The sequence below is a fragment of the Oncorhynchus gorbuscha genome, unplaced genomic scaffold (assembly GCF_021184085.1).
Source record: "Oncorhynchus gorbuscha isolate QuinsamMale2020 ecotype Even-year unplaced genomic scaffold, OgorEven_v1.0 Un_scaffold_1057, whole genome shotgun sequence".
Classification (NCBI taxonomy): domain Eukaryota; kingdom Metazoa; phylum Chordata; class Actinopteri; order Salmoniformes; family Salmonidae; genus Oncorhynchus; species Oncorhynchus gorbuscha.
In genome coordinates, this window is record NW_025745956.1 from 146,704 (window position 1) to 169,465 (window position 22,762).

Below are 22,762 nucleotides of genomic sequence, written 5' to 3' on the forward strand. Positions count from 1 at the left end.
TATGGCCAGAGGGAAGACCACTCAAATGGGAGCGAGAAAGAGATACGAGGAAATAAATAAGAAAGAACATTGCTTAGATATTCGGGCCACTTTGAAATCTTAAGAGTACTGACGTTGGTAAGCAAAAATAACAATAACTGTGGAAAACACTGAATGAGTGCATTATGTGTACTCCTAGTAAAGATAGTGTGTGCATGCATCGCTCCTTAGTGCAGCTCCAGTTCATTTGGCTCAATACATTTATAAAGCCATGTTCAATATGCATTGCCTTTCTCTTGCTATCAGCTCACCTATCAGTTGGTGCCTGCAGCACACACAATGGGACGGGCCCTGGGCTCCTGGATCCATACACTTTAATTGCTCCCCCCAGCCCTGACCTCTGCTCCCGATCACTCCCTGATACACAGCATCTCTATTAAGCTGGGAAGTAGGTAAATATTCTTCTAATGACCCTTAGTCCCAACGACACCATTGGAAATGGAGGAAAAAAATCAATCCCCCTTTTTTCCCTCTTTTGTCCTTGGCAGACTATTAGTTTTCCCTTTTTATCTGATGTCGGCTCCAAAAATGTTGAGGGAAACGGATGAGTGGTGGAGTGTCGGCGCTCACTTGGTGGCAGAGTTCCTTTGGGGTGATTTTTAGATAGAGAGAACGCAGGGTTGTGTTTTAAATTGAAAATATCTTCAGCCGCGTTCTTCAGACAACATAAACAAGAGAGCCAAGGTAAAGAGACACAACCTTCTTCTTACGTGGAAGGTAGCAGCAAGACGATCTTTAGATCATTCAAAGGGTAACGCTTAAACAGAGAGCAAGAGAGAGGAGAGAGAGGCGGGGAAAGGAGTGTACTTTCCTCTGATGAGTAGCCTAACCTCCACATTTCAGACTGGTCTAACCAACCAGGCAGTATGAGGGAAGATTGTTATGTGACTGAGTGTGTGTTTGTATACAGTAAGTGCTTATATGTGTGAGTCTGTGAGTGTGTGTGTGTGTGGGGGGGGGGTGATGCTAGTGGTGGACTGGCTTGTCGATCGATACAGTGATTGGCAGTTAATGGCTTTTCCTGTTGTGCCTTCGTAACCCCGGCCTGAAGGCTGTTGCCTCTGATCAGAGATGGCAGATGGCGTTTGATTTTCGTATATAAACACCTGACTTTGCGGAGATGGCTTCATCATGTTTAATGATTTCAAAGTTAAGTTGAATACGGGAATACTCTGTTGCTGGGGCTCTTCTTTGAAAGGCACTAAACGGCCCTCCAGATGTACGGGCAGGGCGGCTCTCACACCAAACGGCACGATTTACAGGTAGTAATCTACAGTAATCTATCCTTTGAATTTACTGGTATGTCCTTCAAATGAACTTCAAAACTCAGACACGCCATATTTCCATTGTTATTTACTCTACATGTGTAATATGCTGTGTATATAAGTGGCCTCTGAGGCCATGCAGCCTACAGTATATATAATATCACCTAATGGTGTTACAGTCCACTCTACTAACACACATAAAATGACCAATCAAAGAATGCCAATGATCAAAGGTGATTCTAGAGGGATGTCACAAATTGTTCCAACCTGTTCTGTGTCAGTGAGTCCACCATGATAGAGCAAACTGAAAATGAGGCCACAAATAGCCGGAAATTGAGGAAAATTGAATGATAAGCCCCATTTGGAGTGAAAGACACGAGGTGTGTTAAAACCCACGGCAGGAAATCACAGTACAAACAGCAGGTCCTGAGAACGATCAGGTTTTTCGAGGGTTGTTTCATGTACTGAGGGATTTGTAATAATTTGTCTCGTCACTCCTATAATCCCGATTTGATTCAATCTGATATTCTGTTTTGATCCCATAAACTCCCGTCATTCTAACATTTCATCTTTTCTAAAGTTCAAAGGTGCCTATTGCAGCACTATGAAATGGAAGAACTGAGAAGAAACCCCCGTCAGGTTTGTCTAAGAAGAATAAAAAGGGGCTACATTTATTTTTCATAAAGAAGGAAAAACATCTAATGTAGAGCGAGAGGTTCCTGTTCCCAGCCATTCAGGAACAAAGGCCGTTCCTGCAGGGACCATGGAGGCCAGTAACTGGATCCTGACTTAAAGGAGGGGGATATTAGCTGGCAATATGGAGGGAATCATCTCCAACATAGACTGGTGCTCTCATAACTCATCTGTGAAATGATGTTGGGAAGAGCAGTCTGGAGACACCGGAGGTGCATCAGAGGAACAGTGGAGAGAACAAAAGCAGGGATTGTGTTCATGGAGATCTGGGCCCATTGGGACACGCCACTGCAAGAACTAATATACACTACTCTCCCGTGCAACATCAACAAATATTTAATAAAGCCTGGTTCACATAACTCATTAAACTAGACTCTCCGTTCAGTTGCTTAAATTAATATATTGATGATTTGAATAATAATTTGCAAACCAGATTTAGCAATCGACTCTCATGGCACGTAAACGTACTGGCTCCAAGAGACCCCGTTTATACAGTAGCACAGAGTCCTTATGGTTCTAATTACTCCAACAAGACCTTTCCAACCGTACAAGCATAAATTAAGGACATTCCTAAGTAGTGACAGAGATAGGCCATTTGAAAGAAGGATTCACATTTGAATCATTCAGAGGGCCCTAATTTTAGGTCTGGTGTTGATTGAATGTGGTGGCGTTATAAAGTGGGGTTTGTGGGCCTGGCACGGTGACTGGTGAGGAAGGAGATGAGGAATAGTCCTCAGTGATTTGGAAGCGGTCCTGGGATCTGGGAGGGAGCTGAGAGGAGAGGAGCTGAGAGGAGAGGAGCTGAGAGGAGAGGAGCTGAGAGGAGAGGAGCTGAGAGGCTGTGATGAAGACTTCCTCTGCTGTCTGTATTTCTGATCTGTGCTCACAGGGAACAGAGAGAGAGAGGCCCTCCAACAGGACAGCACAACTCCGTAAATCACCCAGAGATTGAAAAGTGCTTTATAAAATACAAATGTGTGAAACCACTTATTTTGAACAAAGGTCCAATCCCCCTCTATCGTGCTTTCACCAGCTGTGACTAGTAAAAAAAAAAACACTCACCTCAGAAAGTTTGACCCCTAAGTTTGCCACATAAACAAAAAAGGGTGAGGTGGGGGTGACTGGTGATGATGGCAATCCTGTTTCTACACAGTGTTCTTTATTCCAGGCATCACTTTGTTATGAGGGAATGTGAAGGCTATAAACTATCACTGTCCTTGAGAAGTTGAACAGCGTTCTTGTCCCTAACCCGTAACTCTGTGCATTCCCTCCCTCCCTCCCTCCCTCCCTCCCTCCCTCCCCCTCCCTCCCTCCCTCCCTCCCTCCCTCCCTCCCTCCCTCCCTCCCTCCCTCCCTCCCTCTCTCATTCCTTTAATGAGTTTAAAGTAGAGCACAGGTGGAAACAGAGACACCAGGAGGAAACGATAACATTTGTGAAAATTCTCTGTATTCTAATTGAATCTTTTTATTTCCTCTTACTGTTTTCTGTCTGAGAAAGTCTCTGATTGGCCCCTGTGCTTCCCCCTCCCCTTCCCACCTCTGTCTCCTAAATCAATACCCAGTCATTTCCATATAGAAATTCAGATTTTATTTTCTTTCCTTTTTAAAAATCTCCTCTCTCTCTTTTATCCCTCCTTTTATACAACAATAAAGGGCATGATGAGAAAACAAGGTGCGAAATGATTTTTCCCAGAATGCCCCAATAAAAACCATATGACACCCTGGGCTGCGCTGCTTAATTACAAAGGGATGCAATCTTTCGTCTACATCTGGAGAAAACATTGCCCCCATAACACTGATAGATTTACAGCTCCCAGTCCTAACGCTGGACTCCAGAACACGGCAATTAGGCCAAACATACGCCACTTGGATGGACAGTCATCGCCATGGGGGAGGGTGGGGTTTACTTTTATCCCCACACTATGGAACTAAGGCCTTGAGGATCTCTAGGTTAGGAGTTCAAATCTCCCCAGCAATTGTGTTTGGGCTATGGGGTTGGCTCGGTGAGTTCCCATCTTTAAAGAAAAAAATGCCCATAGAGAGAATTGTCTAATGTTAGACTAGTTCTGAATATTAAAAGGGACACTTTGGGATGTTGGCAATAAGACCTTTATCTACTGCCCCAGAGTAAGATGAACTCATGGATAAAATGTTTACGTCTCTGCAGCCAGTATGAAGGAAGTTAGAGGTACTTTCAAAAGCCAATACTAACTAGCGTTAGCGCAATGACTGGAAGTTTATGGTATATACTAGCATGCTAGCTGTTACCAAATCTATGGCATCTACTAGCATGCTAGCAGTTAAAATATACTTCCAGCCATTGCACTAACGTTATTTAGCATTTGTGCTAACACTAGTTAGCAACTTCCTTAAAACCGCATGCAAAATCCTGAAGCGTCCCTTTAATATATCAAATAAAATGCATACCACCAGCATTAGACTCATCCCATCAAATACCCATTTAAACTCACTAGTAGGGCGTTATAAGGTAATGGGAGTGAAATTCAAACAGCTAGGTCCATATTTCCATTGCACTCCTGTTATTGATCTGTCCCCAGACTCTCCTCGGCAGCCCAAACCTAAACAGACAGGGCTCCCTGTGTGCTCATCCTGATGACTGAGATCCCCCTGTCCCTACTCCCCTCACCCCCTGCCCGCCCCACAGCCGCACTGAATAGAGAGGCGAGTTGAGCAGTTTTGTGGCCCTGACCACTCGCAGGCTGTTAATCTGGTCGCTAAACCACTGATGTATTGATGGCGGTGAGCCGGTAAGCCAGCCTGCCTCTCTCTCCATCCCCTCAGCTTAGGAGCCACACAGATCCCAAGGAGCTCCGGTCCAGGCCTCATCAAGGCAGCGTTTACCTGCCCATCGACTGCACTTACTCTCCTGGTCATCCTGGCTACGGACTGGCCAGCCAGAAGGCCCCAGGAGAGACTGGAGAGGAGAGGCCACGATAGACAGAGAGACACCATCCACCTGGCCTGTCATTTCACTGCACTTTGACTAGCTAATATGTGCAAAGTTAACACCAAATTATAGAGCCTGCTGATTAAATGTGGCTCTTATCTGGTCCTTTTGAAGACAAGGAAGGGGATGCAATCTCCCGGTTATCGCTGGGATGGGGATGGTGTGTGTGGGGGGGGGGGGGTAGGACTCTGGCTGATATAGGAGATAGGACTATGGCTGATACGTCTGTAATATCATCTTTACAAGATTGAGGCTGGCAGTGGCAGGGTAAAACACTGATTAGATGATAGAGAAGGAGACCCTCTCGTCAGGCTCGGCACAGGAAGTTGATTCTGTAAGATGTAATTGTGCTCTCAATAATTCCTCCTCTCATCATGTTGAAAAGTACAGCTCTCAGTCTTACGGTTGGTCCGTAATGACTAGGGGAGTAGAGGGAAAGTTAGATTTGTTTGCTCTATTTTTATGGTGAGACCCCGTGTTTATCCTATATAAGCTGTTTTATGAAACCCTGTTGAGTGAATAAATTAACCAGAGCATAAACAACAAACGTCTTGCTCCAAAGTGAAGAGTGAATAAATTAACTAGAGCATAAACAACAAACGTCTTGCCCCAAAGTGAAGAGGGAATAAATTAACTAGAGCATAAACAACAAACGTCTTGCCCCAAAGTGAAGAGGGAATAAATTAACTAGAGCATAAACAACAAACGTCTTGCCCCAAAGTGAAGAGTGAATAAATTAACTAGAGCATAAACAAAACGTCTTGCCCCAAAGTGAAGAGTGAATAAATTAACTAGAGCATAAACAACTAACGTCTTGCCCCAAAGTGAAGAGTGAATAAATTAACTAGAGCATAAACAACTAACGTCTTGCCCCAAAGTGAAGAGTGAATAAATTAACTAGAGCATAAACAACAAACGTCTTGCCCCAAAGTGAAGAGGGAATAAATTAACTAGAGCATAAACAACAAACGTCTTGCCCCAAAGTGAAGAGTGAATAAATTAACTAGAGCATAAACAACAAACGTCTTGCCCCAAAGTGAAGGGAGAGCATAAACAACAAACGTCTTAAATGAAGAGGGAATAAACTAGAGCATAAACAACAAACGTCTTGCCCCAAAGTGAAGAGGGAATAAATTAACTAGAGCATAAACAACAAACGTCTTGCCCCAAAGTGAAGAGTGAATATATTAACTAGAGCATAAACAACAAACGTCTTGCCCCAAAGTGAAGAGGGAATAAATTAACTAGAGCATAAACAACTAACGTCTTGCCCCAAAGTGAAGAGGGAATAAATTAATTAGAGCATAAACAACTAATGTCTTGCCCCAAAGTGAAGAGGGAATAAATTAACTAGAGCATAAACAACAAACGTCTTGCCCCAAAGTGAAGAGGGAATAAATTAACTAGAGCATAAACAACAAACGTCTTGCCCCAAAGTGAAGAGTGAATATATTAACTAGAGCATAAACAACTAACGTCTTGCCCCAAAGTGAAGAGGGAATAAATTAACTAGAGCATAAACAACTAACGTCTTGCCCCAAAGTGAAGAGGGAATAAATTAATTAGAGCATAAACAACTAACGTCTTGCCCCAAAGTGAAGAGGGAATAAATTAACTAGAGCATAAACAACAAACGTCTTGCCCCAAAGTGAAGAGTGAATAAATTAACTAGAGCATAAACAACAAACGTCTTGCCCCAAAGTGAAGAGTGAATAAATTAACTAGAGCATAAACAACAAACGTCTTGCCCCAAAGTGAAGAGGGAATAAATTAACTAGAGGATAAACAACTAACGTCTTGCCCCAAAGTGAAGAGTGAATAAATTAACTAGAGCATAAACAACAAACGTCTTGCCCCAAAGTGAAGAGGGAATAAATTAATTAGAGCATAAACAACTAACGTCTTGCCCCAAAGTGAAGATGGAATAAATTAACTAGAGCATAAACAACAAACGTCTTGCCCCAAAGTGAAGAGTGAATAAATTAACTAGAGCATAAACAACAAACGTCTTGCCCCAAAGTGAAGAGGGAATAAATTAATTAGAGCATAAACAACTAACGTCTTGCCCCAAAGTGAAGATGGAATAAATTAACTAGAGCATAAACAACAAACGTCTTGCCCCAAAGTGAAGAGGGAATAAATTAACTAGAGCATAAACAACAAACGTCTTGCCCCAAAGTGAAGATGGAATAAATTAACTAGAGGATAAACAACAAACGTCTTGCTCCAAAGTGAAGAGTGAATATATTAACTAGAGCATAAACAACTAACGTCTTGCCCCAAAGTGAAGAGTGAATATATTAACTCGAGCATAAACAACTAACGTCTTGCCCCAAAGTGAAGAGTGAATATATTAACTAGAGCATAAACAACTAACGTCTTGCCCCAAAGTGAAGAGTGAATATAATAACTAGAGCATAAACAACTAACGTCTTGCCCCAAAGTGAAGAGGGAATAAATTAACTAGAGCATAAACAACAAACGTCTTGCCCCAAAGTGAAGAGGGAATAAATTAACTAGAGCATAAACAACTAACGTCTTGCCCCAAAGTGAAGAGGGAATAAATTAACTAGAGCATAAACAACAAACGTCTTGCCCCAAAGTGAAGAGGGAATAAATTAACTAGAGCATAAACAACAAACGTCTTGCCCCAAAGTGAAGAGTGAATAAATTAACTAGAGCATAAACAACAAACGTCTTGCCCCAAAGTGAAGAGGGAATAAATTAATTAGAGCATAAACAACTAACGTCTTGCCCCAAAGTGAAGAGGGAATAAATTAACTAGAGCATAAACAACAAACGTCTTGCTCCAAAGTGAAGAGTGAATAAATTAACTAGAGCATAAACAACAAACGTCTTGCCCCAAAGTGAAGATGGAATAAATTAACTAGAGGATAAACAACAAACGTCTTGCTCCAAAGTGAAGAGTGAAAAAATTAACTAGAGCATAAACAACAAACGTCTTGCCCCAAAGTGAAGAGTGAATAAATTAACTAGAGCATAAACAACAAACGTCTTGCCCCAAAGTGAAGAGGGAATAAATTAACTAGAGCAGAAACAACAAACGTCTTGCCCCAAAGTGAAGAGGGAATAAATTAACTAGAGCATAAACAACAAACGTCTTGCCCCAAAGTGAAGATGGAATAAATTAACTAGAGCATAAACAACAAACGTCTTGCCCCAAAGTGAAGAGGGAATAAATTAACTAGAGCATAAACAACAAACGTCTTGCCCCAAAGTGAAGATGGAATAAATTAACTAGAGGATAAACAACAAACGTCTTGCCCCAAAGTGAAGATGGAATAAATTAACTAGAGGATAAACAACAAACGTCTTGCTCCAAAGTGAAGAGTGAAAAAATTAACTAGAGCATAAACAACAAACGTCTTGCCCCAAAGTGAAGAGTGAATAAATTAACTAGAGCATAAACAACAAACGTCTTGCCCCAAAGTGAAGATGGAATAAATTAACTAGAGGATAAACAACAAACGTCTTGCCCCAAAGTGAAGAGTGAATAAATTAACTAGAGCATAAACAACTAACGTCTTGCCCCAAAGTGAAGAGGAATAAATTAACTAGAGCATAAACAACAAACGTCTTGCCCCAAAGTTGAATAAATTAACTAGAGCATAAACAACAAACGTCTTGCCCCAAAGTGAAGAGTGAATAAATTAACTAGAGCATAAACAACAAACAAAGTGAAGAGGAATAAATTAACTAGAGCATAAACAACAAACGTCTTGCCCCAAAGTGAAGAGTGAATAAATTAACTAGAGCATCTTGCCCCAAAGTGAAGAGTGAATAAATTAACTAGAGCATAAACAACAAACGTCTTGCCCCAAAGTGAAGAGGGAATAAATTAACTAGAGCATAAACAACAAACGTCTTGCCCCAAAGTGAAGAGTGAATAAATTAACTAGAGCATAAACAACAAACGTCTTGCCCCAAAGTGAAGAGGGAATAAATTAACTAGAGCATAAACAACAAACGTCTTGCCCCAAAGTGAAGAGTGAATAAATTAACTAGAGCATAAACAACAAACGTCTTGCCCCAAAGTGAAGAGTGAATAAATTAACTAGAGCATAAACAACAAACGTCTTGCCCCAAAGTGAAGAGTGAATAAATTAACTAGAGCATAAACAACAAACGTCTTGCCCCAAAGTGAGAGCATAAACAACAAACGTCTTGCCCCAAAGTGAAGAGTGAATAAATTAACTAGAGCATAAACAACAAACGTCTTGCCCCAAAGTGAAGAGGGAATAAATTAACTAGAGCATAAACAACAAACGTCTTGCCCCAAAGTGAAGAGGGAGCATAAACAACAAACGTCTTGCCCCAAAGTGAAGAGGGAATAAATTAACTAGAGCATAAACAACAAACGTCTTGCCCCAAAGTGAAGAGTGAATATATTAACTAGAGCATAAACAACTAACGTCTTGCCCCAAAGTGAAGAGTGAATAAATTAACTAGAGCATAAACAACAAACGTCTTGCCCCAAAGTGAAGAGGGAATAAATTAACTAGAGCATAAACAACTAACGTCTTGCCCCAAAGTGAAGATGGAATAAATTAACTAGAGCATAAACAACAAAACTTGCCCCAAAGTGAAGAGGGAATAAATTAACTAGAGCATAAACAACAAACGTCTTGCCCCAAAGTGAAGATGGAATAAATTAACTAGAGGATAAACAACAAACGTCTTGCCCAAAGTGAAGAGTGAATAAATTAACTAGAGCATAAACAACTAACGTCTTGCCCCAAAGTGAAGAGTGAATAAATTAACTAGAGCATAAACAACAAACGTCTTGCCCCAAAGTGAAGAGTGAATATATTAACTAGAGCATAAACAACTAACGTCTTGCCCCAAAGTGAAGAGTGAATATAATAACTAGAGCATAAACAACTAACGTCTTGCCCCAAAGTGAAGAGGGAATAAATTAACTAGAGCATAAACAACAAACGTCTTGCCCCAAAGTGAAGAGGGAATAAATTAACTAGAGCATAAACAACTAACGTCTTGCCCCAAAGTGAAGAGGGAATAAATTAACTAGAGCATAAACAACAAACGTCTTGCCCCAAAGTGAAGAGGGAATAAATTAACTAGAGCATAAACAACAAACGTCTTGCCCCAAAGTGAAGAGTGAATAAATTAACTAGAGCATAAACAACAAACGTCTTGCCCCAAAGTGAAGAGGGAATAAATTAATTAGAGCATAAACAACTAACGTCTTGCCCCAAAGTGAAGAGGGAATAAATTAACTAGAGCATAAACAACAAACGTCTTGCTCCAAAGTGAAGAGTGAATAAATTAACTAGAGCATAAACAACAAACGTCTTGCCCCAAAGTGAAGATGGAATAAATTAACTAGAGGATAAACAACAAACGTCTTGCTCCAAAGTGAAGAGTGAAAAAATTAACTAGAGCATAAACAACAAACGTCTTGCCCCAAAGTGAAGAGTGAATAAATTAACTAGAGCATAAACAACAAACGTCTTGCCCCAAAGTGAAGAGGGAATAAATTAACTAGAGCAGAAACAACAAACGTCTTGCCCCAAAGTGAAGAGGGAATAAATTAACTAGAGCATAAACAACAAACGCCTTGCCCCAAAGTGAAGATGGAATAAATTAACTAGAGCATAAACAACAAACGTCTTGCCCCAAAGTGAAGAGGGAATAAATTAACTAGAGCATAAACAACAAACGTCTTGCCCCAAAGTGAAGATGGAATAAATTAACTAGAGGATAAACAACAAACGTCTTGCCCCAAAGTGAAGATGGAATCCAAAGTGAAGAGTGAAAAAATGCATAAACAACAAACGTCTTGCCCCAAAGTGAAGAAAAAATTAACTAGAGCATAAACAACAAACGTCTTGCCCCAAAGTGAAGAGTGAATAAATTAACTAGAGCATAAACAACAAACGTCTTGCCCCAAAGTGAAGATGGAATAAATTAACTAGAGGATAAACAACAAACGTCTTGCTCCAAAGTGAAGAGTGAAAAAATTAACTAGAGCATAAACAACAAACGTCTTGCCCCAAAGTGAAGAGTGAATAAATTAACTAGAGCATAAACAACAAACGTCTTGCCCCAAAGTGAAGACGTCTTGCCCCAAAGTGAATAAATTAACTAGAGCATAAACAACAAACGTCTTGCCATAAACCAAAGTGCCCCAAAGTGAAGAGGGAATAAATTAACTAGAGCATAAACAACAAACGTCTTGCCCCAAAGTGAAGAGTGAATAAATTAACTAGAGCATAAACAACAAACGTCTTGCCCCAAAGTGAAGAGGGATTAACTAGAGCATAAACAACAAACGTCTTGCCCCAAAGTGAAGAGTGAATAAATTAACTAGAGCATAAACAACAAACGCGTCTTGCCCCAAAGTGAAGAGGGAATAAATTAACTAGAGCATAAAAACAACATAAACAAAACGTCTTGCCCCAAAGTGAAGAGTGAATAAATTAACTAGAGCATAAACAACAAACGTCTTGCCCCAAAGTGAAGAGGGAATAAATTAACTAGAGCATAAACAACAAACGTCTTGCCCCAAAGTGAAGAGTGAATAAATTAACTAGAGCATAAACAACAAACGTCTTGCCCCAAAGTGAAGAGGGAATAAATTAACTAGAGCATAAACAACAAACGTCTTGCCCCAAAGTGAAGAGGGAATAAATTAACTAGAGCATAAACAACAAACGTCTTGCCCCAAAGTGAAGAGGGAATAAATTAACTAGAGCATAAACAACTAACGTCTTGCCCCAAAGTGAAGAGGGAATATATTAACTAGAGCATAAACAACTAACAAAGTGAAGAGGGAATAAATTAACTAGAGCATCTTGCCCCAAAGTGAAGAGTGAAGAGGGAATAAATTAACTAGAGCATAAACAACAAACGTCTTGCCCCAAAGTGAAGAGGGAATAAATTAACTAGAGCATAAACAACAAACGTCTTGCCCCAAAGTGAAGAGTGAATATATTAACTAGAGCATAAACAACTAACGTCTTGCCCCAAAGTGAAGAGGGAATAAATTAACTAGAGCATAAACAACTAACGCCTTGCCCCAAAGTGAAGAGGGAATAAATTAATTAGAGCATAAACAACTAACGTCTTGCCCCAAAGTGAAGAGGGAATAAATTAACTAGAGCATAAACAACAAACGTCTTGCCCCAAAGTGAAGAGGAATAAATTAACTAGAGCATAAACAACAAACGTCTTGCCCCAAAGTGAAGAGGGAATAAATTAACTAGAGCATAAACAACAAACGTCTTGCCCCAAAGTGAAGAGGGAATAAATTAACTAGAGCATAAACAACAAACGTCTTGCCATAAACCAAAGTGAAGAGGAATAAATTAACTAGAGCATAAACAACAAACGTCTTGCCCCAAAGTGAAGATAAACAACAAACGTCTTGCTCCAAAGTGAAGAGTGAAAAAATTAACTAGAGCATAAACAACAAACGTCTTGCCCCAAAGTGAAGATGGAATAAATTAACTAGAGCGTCTTGCCCCAAAGTGAAGATGGAATAAATTAAACAACAAACGCCTTGCCCCAAAGTGAAGAGGAATAAATTAACTAGAGCATAAACAACAAACGTCTTGCCCCAAAGTGAAGAGTGAATATATTAACTAGAGCATAAACAACTAACGCCTTGCCCTAAAGTGAAGAGTGAATATATTAACTCGTCTTGCCCCAAAAGTGAATATATTAACTAGAGCATAAACAACAAACGTCTTGCCCCAAAGTGAAGAGTGAATAAATTAACTAGAGCATAAACAACAAACGTCTTGCCCCAAAGTGAAGAGGGAATAAATTAATTAGACGTCTTGCAAAGTGAAGATGGAATAAATTAATAGCATAAACAACAAACGTCTTGCCCCAAAGTGAAGAGGGAATAAATTAACTAGAGCATAAACAACAAACATCTTGCCCCAAAGTGAAGATGGGAATAAATTAACTAGAGAATAAACATATTAAAGCATAAACAACTAACGTCTTGCCCCAAAGTGAAGAGTGAAGAATAAATTAACTAGAGCATAAACAACAAACGTCTTGCCCCAAAGTGAAGAGAATAAATTAACTAGAGCATAAACAACAAACGTCTTGCCCCAAAGTGAAGAAATTAACTAGAGCATAAACAACAAACGTCTTGCCCCAAAGTGAAGAGGGAATAAATTAACTAGAGCATAAACAACAAACGTCTTGCCCCAAAGTGAAGAGGAATAAATTAACTAGAGCATAAACAACAAACGTCTTGCCCCAAAGTGAAGAGGGAATAAATTAACTAGAGCATAAACAACAAACGTCTTGCCCCAAAGTGAAGAGGGAATAAATTAACTAAGGATAAACAACAAACGTCTTGCTCCAAAGTGAAGAGTGAAAAAAATAGAGCATAAACAACAAACGTCTTGCCCCAAAGTGAAGAGTGAATAAATTAACTAGAGCATAAACAACAAACGTCTTGCCCCAAAGTGAAGAGGAATAAATTAACTAGAGCATAAACAACCCTTGCCCCAAAGTGAAGAGTGAATAAATTAACTAGAGCATAAACAACAAACGTCTTCTGAATAAATTAACTAGAGCATAAACAACAAACGTCTTGCCCCAAAGTGAAGAGGGAATAAATTAACTAGAGCATAAACAACAAACGTCTTGCCCCAAAGTGAAGATGGAATAAATTAACTAGAGCATAAACAACAAACGTCTTGCCCCAAAGTGAAGAGGGAATAAATTAACTAGAGCATAAACAACAAACGTCTTGCCCCAAAGTGAAGATGGAATAAATTAACTAGAGGATAAACAACAAACGTCTTGCCCCAAAGTGAAGATGGAATAAATTAACTAGAGGATAAACAACAAACGTCTTGCTCCAAAGTGAAGATGAAAAAATTAATAGAGCATAAACAACAAACAAACGCCTTGCCCCAAAGTGAAGAGGAGCATAAACAACAAACGTCTTGCCCCAAAGTGAAAAGTGAAGAGCATAAACAACAAACGTCTTGAATAAATTAACTAGAGCATAAACAACAAACGTCTTGCCCCAAAGTGAAGAGGGAATAAATTAACTAGAGCATAAACAACAAACGTCTTGCCCCAAAGTGAAGATGGAATAAATTAACTAGAGCATAAACAACAAACGTCTTGCCCCAAAGTGAAGATGGAATAAATTAACTAGAGCATAAACAACAAACGTCTTGAATAAATTAACTAGAGCCCAAAGTGCCCCAAAGTGAAGATGGAATAAATTAACTAGAGGATAAACAACAAACGTCTTGCCCCAAAGTGAAGATGGAATAAATTAACTAGAGGATAAACAACAAACGTCTTGCTCCAAAGTGAAGAGTGAAAAAATTAACTAGAGCATAAACAACAAACGTCTTGCCCCAAAGTGAAGAGTGAATAAATTAACTAGAGCATAAACAACAAACGTCTTGCCCCAAAGTGAAGATGGAATAAATTAACTAGAGGATAAACAACAAACGTCTTGCTCCAAAGTGAAGAGTGAAAAAATTAACTAGAGCATAAACAACAAACGTCTTGCCCCAAAGTGAAGAGTGAATAAATTAACTAGAGCATAAACAACAAACTTGCCCCAAAGTGAAGAGGGAATAAATTAACTAGAGCATAAACAACAAACGTCTTGCCCCAAAGTGAAGAGTGAATAAATTAACTAGAGCATAAACAACAAACGTCTTGCCCCAAAGTGAAGAGTGAATAAATTAACTAGAGCATAAACAACAAACGTCTTGCCCCAAAGTGAAGAGGGAATAAATTAACTAGAGCATAAACAACAAACGTCTTGCCCCAAAGTGAAGAGTGAATAAATTAACTAGAGCATAAACAACAAACGTCTTGCCCCAAAGTGAAGAGGGAATAAATTAACTAGAGCATAAACAACAAACGTCTTGCCCCAAAGTGAAGAGTGAATAAATTAACTAGAGGATAAACAACAAACGTCTTGCCCCAAAGTGAAGAGTGAATAAATTAACTAGAGCATAAACAACAAACGTCTTGCCCCAAAGTGAAGAGGGAATAAATTAACTAGAGCATAAACAACAAACGTCTTGCCCCAAAGTGAAGAGTGAAAAAATTAACTAGAGCATAAACAACTAACGTCTTGCCCCAAAGTGAAGAGGGAATAAATTAACTAGAGCATAAACAACAAACGTCTTGCCCCAAAGTGAAGAGTGAAAAAATTAACTAGAGCATAAACAACTAACGTCTTGCCCCAAAGTGAAGAGGGAATAAATTAACTAGAGCATAAACAACAAACGTCTTGCCCCAAAGTGAAGAGGGAATAAATTAACTAGAGCATAAACAACTAACGTCTTGCCCCAAAGTGAAGAGGGAATAAATTAACTAGAGCATAAACAACTAACGTCTTGCCCCAAAGTGAAGAGCGGGCAACTATAAAGAGAGAGAAGACTAAGGGGAGAATAGAGAAAGAGAGGAGGGTGGAGTATGAGGAGGGGTGGGGGTGTTGGGGGGGGGCAGAAAGAGGATTTGGCTAGGGAGAATATTTAGTTTTCCAGCCTGGTTGGATTAAAGATATTTAACCTTAAGCAGAGCCCAATACAAGACCACCCACTGGCCTACAATCTGTATTGGTTTGTTTTGTGGGTGACGGGTATTTGCCTTGTTTATTAATTTTCAGGAGACAAAGAATGGAGAGGATTGGAAGGGGGAGGAAAGAAAGAGGGAAAAAGGAAAAAGAATGAGACAGAGGGAGAGTGAAAGAGGGATGCGGGTGTGCTGGTGTGTGATAGCGGTGTCAGTAAGTCCTGTTTGTAGGTGGAAGGGAGGGAGGAGGAAGGAGGGTTAGACCTGTAGATCTAGGTTTGGGCTTGAAAACCTCCCCAAGCCCAAATATAAAAAATGATGCTATTAAAAAAGTCAACTCTTCATTTAACGAATTAAATTTTGAATCGGACAGTAGCCAATCAAATTGTGCCAGCAAACATACCTCCTAAAACTCTACTAACTCCCCCTCTAGTATACACTGACAACACGAAACATACCTCCTAAAACTCTACTAACTCCCCTCTAGTGTACACTGACAACACCAAACATACCTCCTAAAACTATACTAACTCCCCCTCTAGTATACACTGACAACACAAAACATACCTCCCATAACTCTACTAACTCCCCCTCTAGTATACACTGACAACACCAAACATACCTCCTAAAACTATACTAACTCCCCCTCTAGTATACACTGACAACACCAAACATACCTCCTAAAACTCTACTAACTCCCCCTCTAGTATACACTGACAACACCAAACATACCTCCTAAAACTCTACTAACTCCCCTCTAGTATACACTGACAACACCAAACATACCTCCTAAAACTCTACTAACTCCCCCTCTAGTATACACTGACAACACCAAACATACCTCCTAAAACTCTACTAACTCCCCCTCTAGTATACACTGAGCTGCTCTCGTCCTCCTCTCCCTGAGTCCTCCCTTAACCCTCCCCTTCAGCCGCCAATCTGCCTTTTCTGCTGATCAGGCAACAGATAATAGGATCAACGGCTTCCTTGCACACCGGCAGGAGTGTGCTCAGTTGCTCTTGTCCGGCTGCCCAAAGAAAAAAACTAAAGTCAAAACAAACAACCATTAACACAATAACCAAGAACTCCAACTCCCGACTGAACCAGAAACATAACATCCCACTCCTCCCCTCTGGCCCTCCCTCTGTGGGCCTGCAGAGACATGACGCAGTGCTGGACACGTCCCTATCTCTAACCAGACACACAGTGAGGAGGGAGGGAGTACAGGCCAGGGCCCATTTAGCCATTCTATTCGTCAATCTAGGTAAACAGCTTGTGAAAAAGGCTCAAATAAAGCTGGGCCTACCCTGCTTGGGCGCCTCTCTCCCTCCCTCTCGCTCTGTGCTGGCCCTGGAAACACCCACGGAGGGGCAGATGCACTCCCAATCAGCAGCAGCAATGTAGCAGCTGGGCCACGGGTCAGCGCCTGGCCTTCTCCGAGGTGGGAGCTGGAGGACTTGTGAAATTCCATCACACTGCCAAACACTAAGTCCCGAACCCTCCCTCTCTGCTCTGATACCACACCCCTCACAGCCTGACTGATAGCCACTACAGCCAATCATAGACTGATCCTCTGAGCTCTATTCCTCAGAGAGAGCCCTGTGGTCCCACCCACCCTCTGGAGTGATTGAGTTCTATTTAGGCAATGCAGCCCAGAGTTCACCACCCTGCAGGCAGGCTACAGACAGAGGGAGGTGGGAGGGGGTTCTGGATCATTGCTGTGTTGACTGAGGGAGTGTAAGGAGGCCCCACACACAATTTAAACACTTCCTCAGCTTTACATTATGCCGGCTACCACCCACTTGCACCCGAGCTACACAATATCATATGACCTGCACTATGTACTAACGAATGTGATCTGTACAGCCGCGTGTAGCTATTCCCCCTAGCCTCTGTAAAGGTGATTGCTGTAAAGGGGGTGCGCGTGTGTATGTGTGTATGTGTATGTGTATGTGTATGTGTGTGTGTGTGTGTGTGTGTGTGTGTGTGTGTGTGTGTGTGTGTGTGTGTGTGTGTGTGTGTGTGTGTGTGTGTGTGTGTGTGTGTGTGTGTGTGTGTGTGTGTGTGTGTGTGTACAGGGGAATGGGCTGTCTCCCAGGATGTGCAGCGAGCGCTTTATTAGAGCGGTAGTACCAGTAAATCCCAGCTCTTCCTGGAACCGCTGCAACCTTTCCCACTGAGCACTATTACTGAACAATCACAGGCCAGCCATGATAATTAGCAGAGTATCTCTGTCTAAACGAGCCTCTCTCCGTCTCCCTCTCCCTCTCTGTATCTGTCTGTCTGTCTGTCTGTCTGTTTCCCCCCTCCCTTCCTCTAACTGCTGTCTGGTGGTGGTGGTGAGTGTCTGTCTGTCTGTCCCCCCTCCCCTCCTCTAACTGCTGTCTGGTGGTGGTGGTGAGTGTCTGTCTGTCCCCCCTCCCCTCCTCTAACTGCTGTCTGGTGGTGGTGGTGAGTGTCTGTCTGTCCCCCCTCTCCCCTCCTCTAACTGCTGTCTGGTGGTGGTGGTGAGTGTCTGTCTGTCCCCCCTCCCCTCCTCTAACTGCTGTCTGGTGGTGGTGGTGAGTGTCTGTCTGACCCCCCCCTCCCCTCCTCTAACTGCTGTCTGGTGGTGGTGGTGAGTGTCTGTCTGTCCCCCCCCCTCCCCTCCTCTAACTGCTGTCTGGTGGTGGTGGTGAGTGTCTGTCTGTCCCCCCCCTCCCCTCCTCTAACTGCTGTCTGGTGGTGGTGGTGAGTGTCTGTCTGTCTGGTGGTGGTGGTGAGTGTCCGTCTGTCTCCTGACAGGACTGAGGTTGGGCTGATCGGCTGGCAGATGAAAGAGCCATGACGGATCGGATCCCAACAGCGATTAAATGCTCCCCTGTGACTTTAACTCCAAATGACTCTCTCCACTTTTATTTGATAATAAAAACAATCCTTTCTGGAGTGAAACCATTACTTATTCGTTACGATGATGATGGTTTCCCCTCTCCTCTGATGGTCAGGAGGATTTGGAATCAATCCTGATAATTATGATCATTAATGGGAGATCAGTGTGTAGTCTGGGACAGAGGAGCAGAGTGCCTGTGCTGAGTAGGATCCTCACCGAAACACCGTAATGCATTTCCATGTAGCAGCTAATCCCTTCATTTACATTACACACATTTTGCTCCTATTCTACTTTTCAGACATGTTCTTTCCTAACCGCTCAGTTATCCAGTTGGATCGCACTGGAGGGGAAAATAAGGAGAGGAGAGGCGTCCAAGATACAGATGCTTTGCTCTGGTTAGTGGGCCGGGCTTGGGTCCCAGTCAGCAACGCGTTAGTCTCAGCAGCTAAGACTTGAGAACATGTGATCTGCTCTGAAGGTCTGTTTTCGGGGTAAGGTAGGCGGTCGCCGTACACAGTCTCTGTGTATATGGGAGAGTTTGTACAGTTGTGTGTGTGTCTATGGGAGAGTTTGTACAGTTGTGTGTTTAATAGAGCAGGGCCAGGACAGAGGGAGGGGTGTCGGGGCTTTCTTGGTTAAAGATTCCCCATGTGATAGTGACGGCACTTTCTTCCTCTCTTTCCGAGGCCAAGCGGCATCTGGAGTGGATTTTGTGCGAGCAGACACCGAGGAACATGATTACATTCAGCTAACTGCGCTCTAAACTGATTATGCATGTGCCAAGCTAATGGACTACATTTGCAAGGGGAAAAATAACATCCAATCAATCTCAATTACCGCAGATCGCACCGGCCTCCGAGACAAGGAAGGTAGCCAGCTAGCCCTCCATGCTCCTCCCCTTTCCCCAAACTCCTGCCTGGAAGCAGAGGCCTGGCCGGCCCAGGCTCCACCCATCCTGTGTGGGCAGAAGCAGAGTGAGGCAGAGTACAGCAGCTCAGGCCTGGGACTGGGAGAGAGCTGGGAGAGGAGCCCAGCCTCCTCTCCCCTCCACTCTTACGCATCCTACAGACAAGCACCTGAGGCCTGCTGGGAATGTTTAATAAACCTGTGCGAGGAGGAATGTGTTACCACTACTACTGTAAGGTAACTGTGAATAACTGTAAATCAGGAGTAGAAGGTGGATTTCTCCAGGCCAGAGTGTCTCCAGGGAGAGTGGGGGAGCTGAAGCTTCCAATAAATAGAGCTTAACTTTGGGGTGACCTGCATATTGTAGTGTAGGGCCATCTGCATGAGCTTATGGGTGACCATCATGACAACACTACCGCCACTACAAAGCCGACAGTGAGTGGGGAGACGTGAAGGGAAGGTGAAAGTTCAGAGGGGTGTGTCAGGGGTGTGTCAACTGCAGCCAAAGTGATGCTCCAGTTTGAGTGTCTCCAAACCCAGCACAAGGGAGTCAGGAAGAGGCTGCAGCATCACCCCCACTGCGTGGTGGTCCATGCGGTGAGGACGCCTCTCACAAGTTTTCCGTGGGCTTTCAGAACATTCCAATATGTGAGGGGGGGGGGTATTTTTAGAAAGCCCTAATATGGGCCACATACCACAGACTCTCAAATTATCCCATCCAGCTTAGCCCTCAGTTTAAACCTTCCTTTTTAATTTCAGTAATTACAGGCTCCAATTTATACGGAGTCGTGGACACAAAGGGCCTGTTTAATGCAAACCAGTTTTGATTTGGGTGAAGTGTCCCAAGGATCTCCCACATCTTACAGCCTGTTTATGCTGACTTGATGATTTATTTTCTCCCCAAAAAGGTTTAAAAAATGCTGCTATTCGCATCACATTTCTTTTGAGAAGAAGAAATTATTTTCCTTTTTTCCCTTCCTTCATCCTTGCATAATCTGCCAGGCTGAGCCAAAGGCTGAGGCTGTGGCTGAGCTCAAGGGCCTGCTGTGCTGTGGTGTTCTGCCTGCCTGGCTGATTGTCAGCCTACAAGGACTGGAAATCCAACACGTCACAAAGGCTGTGACATTGTCAAGTGGGGCGCCAACCCGTGATGCAGTGAACTAGGCCTCAGAACCATGTACTTATCATCCACTAATCACATTTGTGGGTTGTGAAATGCAGTAATAATTCTTGTCAAGTTGTGAACATCTTTTATTCGCCACTACACATGTCTGGAGTGATGGAAGCTGCCTGCTTCGTGAGAGCCAGCGGGGCTCTGTGTTCTGGGGGTGAGAGCTCAGGTCATTCCTGGGCAGATACTTCCCTTTCTCTGGAGATCAATTGGCTTTAAGAAGTATGGAGCCATCTTAAGAGGCTTAAGTGGTGGAAAACGATCATGCTTGGATGTGTTGTACATATTTAATCCAGTCGTATTACCACATACAGTATGTCAAACTTTCTACAGTAAAGCACCATTTTGGCACATGATAAAGTGGAAGGCAGACAGATAGACAATGTAATATAAACTCTTCACTCTCCTTACAGACAAAACATTAGTTTCCACCTCAGGTGTGGGGAGGATATGCAGGATGTCAGGGCCCATCTATTTCGGTCAAGTGTGAGCAGAGTGCCCCGTTTGTCTCAGTGGCACAGAGAACACCCAGTGTTACCCCTGCCCCGTGAGGATGAACCCAGCCTGGGGCACTAGGAGGCCCCTCTCAGCCTCTCTGCCTCCACAGGCCAGGCCCAGTGAGGATGAACCCAGCCTGGGGCACTAGGAGGCCCCTCTCAGCCTCTCTGCCTCCACAGGCCAGGCCCAGTGAGGATGAACCCAGCCTGGGGCACTAGGAGGCCCCTCTCAGCCTCTCTGCCTCCACAGGCCAGGCCCAGTGAGGATGAACCCAGCCTGGGGCACTAGGAGGCCACTCTCAGCCTCTCTGCCTCCACAGGCCAGGCCCAGTGAGGATGAACCCAGCCTGGGGCCTAGGAGGGGGCACAGTGAGGATGAGCCTGGGGCACCCCTCTCAGCCTCTCTGCCTCCACAGGCCAGGCCCAGTGAGGATGAACCCAGCCTGGGGCACTAGGAGGCCCCTCTCAGCCTCTCTGCCTCCACAGGCCAGGCCCAGTGAGGATGAACCCAGCCTGGGGCACTAGGAGGCCCCTCTCAGCCTCTCTGCCTCCACAGGCCAGGCCCAGTGAGGATGAACCCAGCCTGGGGCACTAGGAGGCCCCTCTCAGCCTCTCTGCCTCCACAGGCCAGGCCCAGTGAGGATGAACCCAGCCTGGGGCACTAGGAGGCCCCTCTCAGCCTCTCTGCCTCCACAGGCCAGGCCCAACGTGTCCTACAGATTGTGTTACATGTTTTAATCAGTGTGGTATTTGTAAATATCCTGGCTCCGTGTCTGGGCATGAGTGGTGGAGACACTGCTCCAGTCCTGCTACTCTATAGCCCTGCTCTCTGTCTCTCTCCAGGCCCAGAGGCTGCTGGGACGCCGGCCGGGCCCCTACCCTGACCAAGCGTCAACACGGCCTGCTCCCTCCGGCCCTCCTTATGGTCAACCTGGGAGCAGTGCCTCACACCTCCCTCTAAGTGTTGATTTTAATTTTGGTATCCATTACTGGGCGGCAGGGTAGCCTAATGGTTAGAGCGTTGGACTAGTAACCGAAAGGTTGCAAGTTCGACTCCCCGAGCTGACAAGGTACAAATCTGTCGTTCTTCCCCTGAACAGGCAGTTAACCTAGGCTGTCATTGAAAATAAGAATTTGTTCTTAACTGGCTTGCCTAGTAAAATAAAGATAGAATAAAACTGTAGGATCTCTCACTACAAAGGCCTTGCAGACAGGAAACCTGCAATAAAAACATCAGCGGATCCCAGGAAGCATTCATAAAGCAGGGGCCTTCAGTAGGGCCAGAGAGACAGGTGTTTGGAGAGGGTTCTCAATTGGTCTATTCTATCCTAGCTTTCTTAATGTGATTAAAAACACAATCATGTCTCCTCATTCCTCCTATATTACACTATTTGCCAAGAGCAGTTATACTGCAAAAAGACAGAAAATAAGAGTTAAGCTCGTATAAAACCAGTAGAATATATTGTTTGTTTTGCCCATTTACTTTCCAATAGCCTAACACTTGAGAATGGAGTGGAGTCTTTGTGTAAATAAAGGCACAGTGTGTTTGGGGACAGAGCAGTGTGATGAGCTACAGTTGTGTGTGTGTGTGAATGCGTGGGTGACCGGTATGTGTTTGTTTACGTCTTAGTGTGTGTGTGTGATTGTGTTAGCCGTCTATATAGCCATGCCAGGTTGGGTTAAACACAGAGTAGCCCTAGTCTAGCCGCAGACATACAGGATAGGTGCCTAAGTGGAATCAGGCCTGTTAGATTTATGGCCATTTGTTCAGAGAGTGTTCATCCATTGGCTATTATG

General features: G+C 43.1%; 1 protein-coding gene across 1 annotated transcript in view; it reads right to left on the reverse strand.

Annotated features, from left to right (window-relative positions):
- The window catches only part of LOC124021122 (zinc finger homeobox protein 3-like), a 122,256-nt gene that overhangs the window by 91,288 nt on the left and 8,206 nt on the right, over positions 1–22,762 (reverse strand).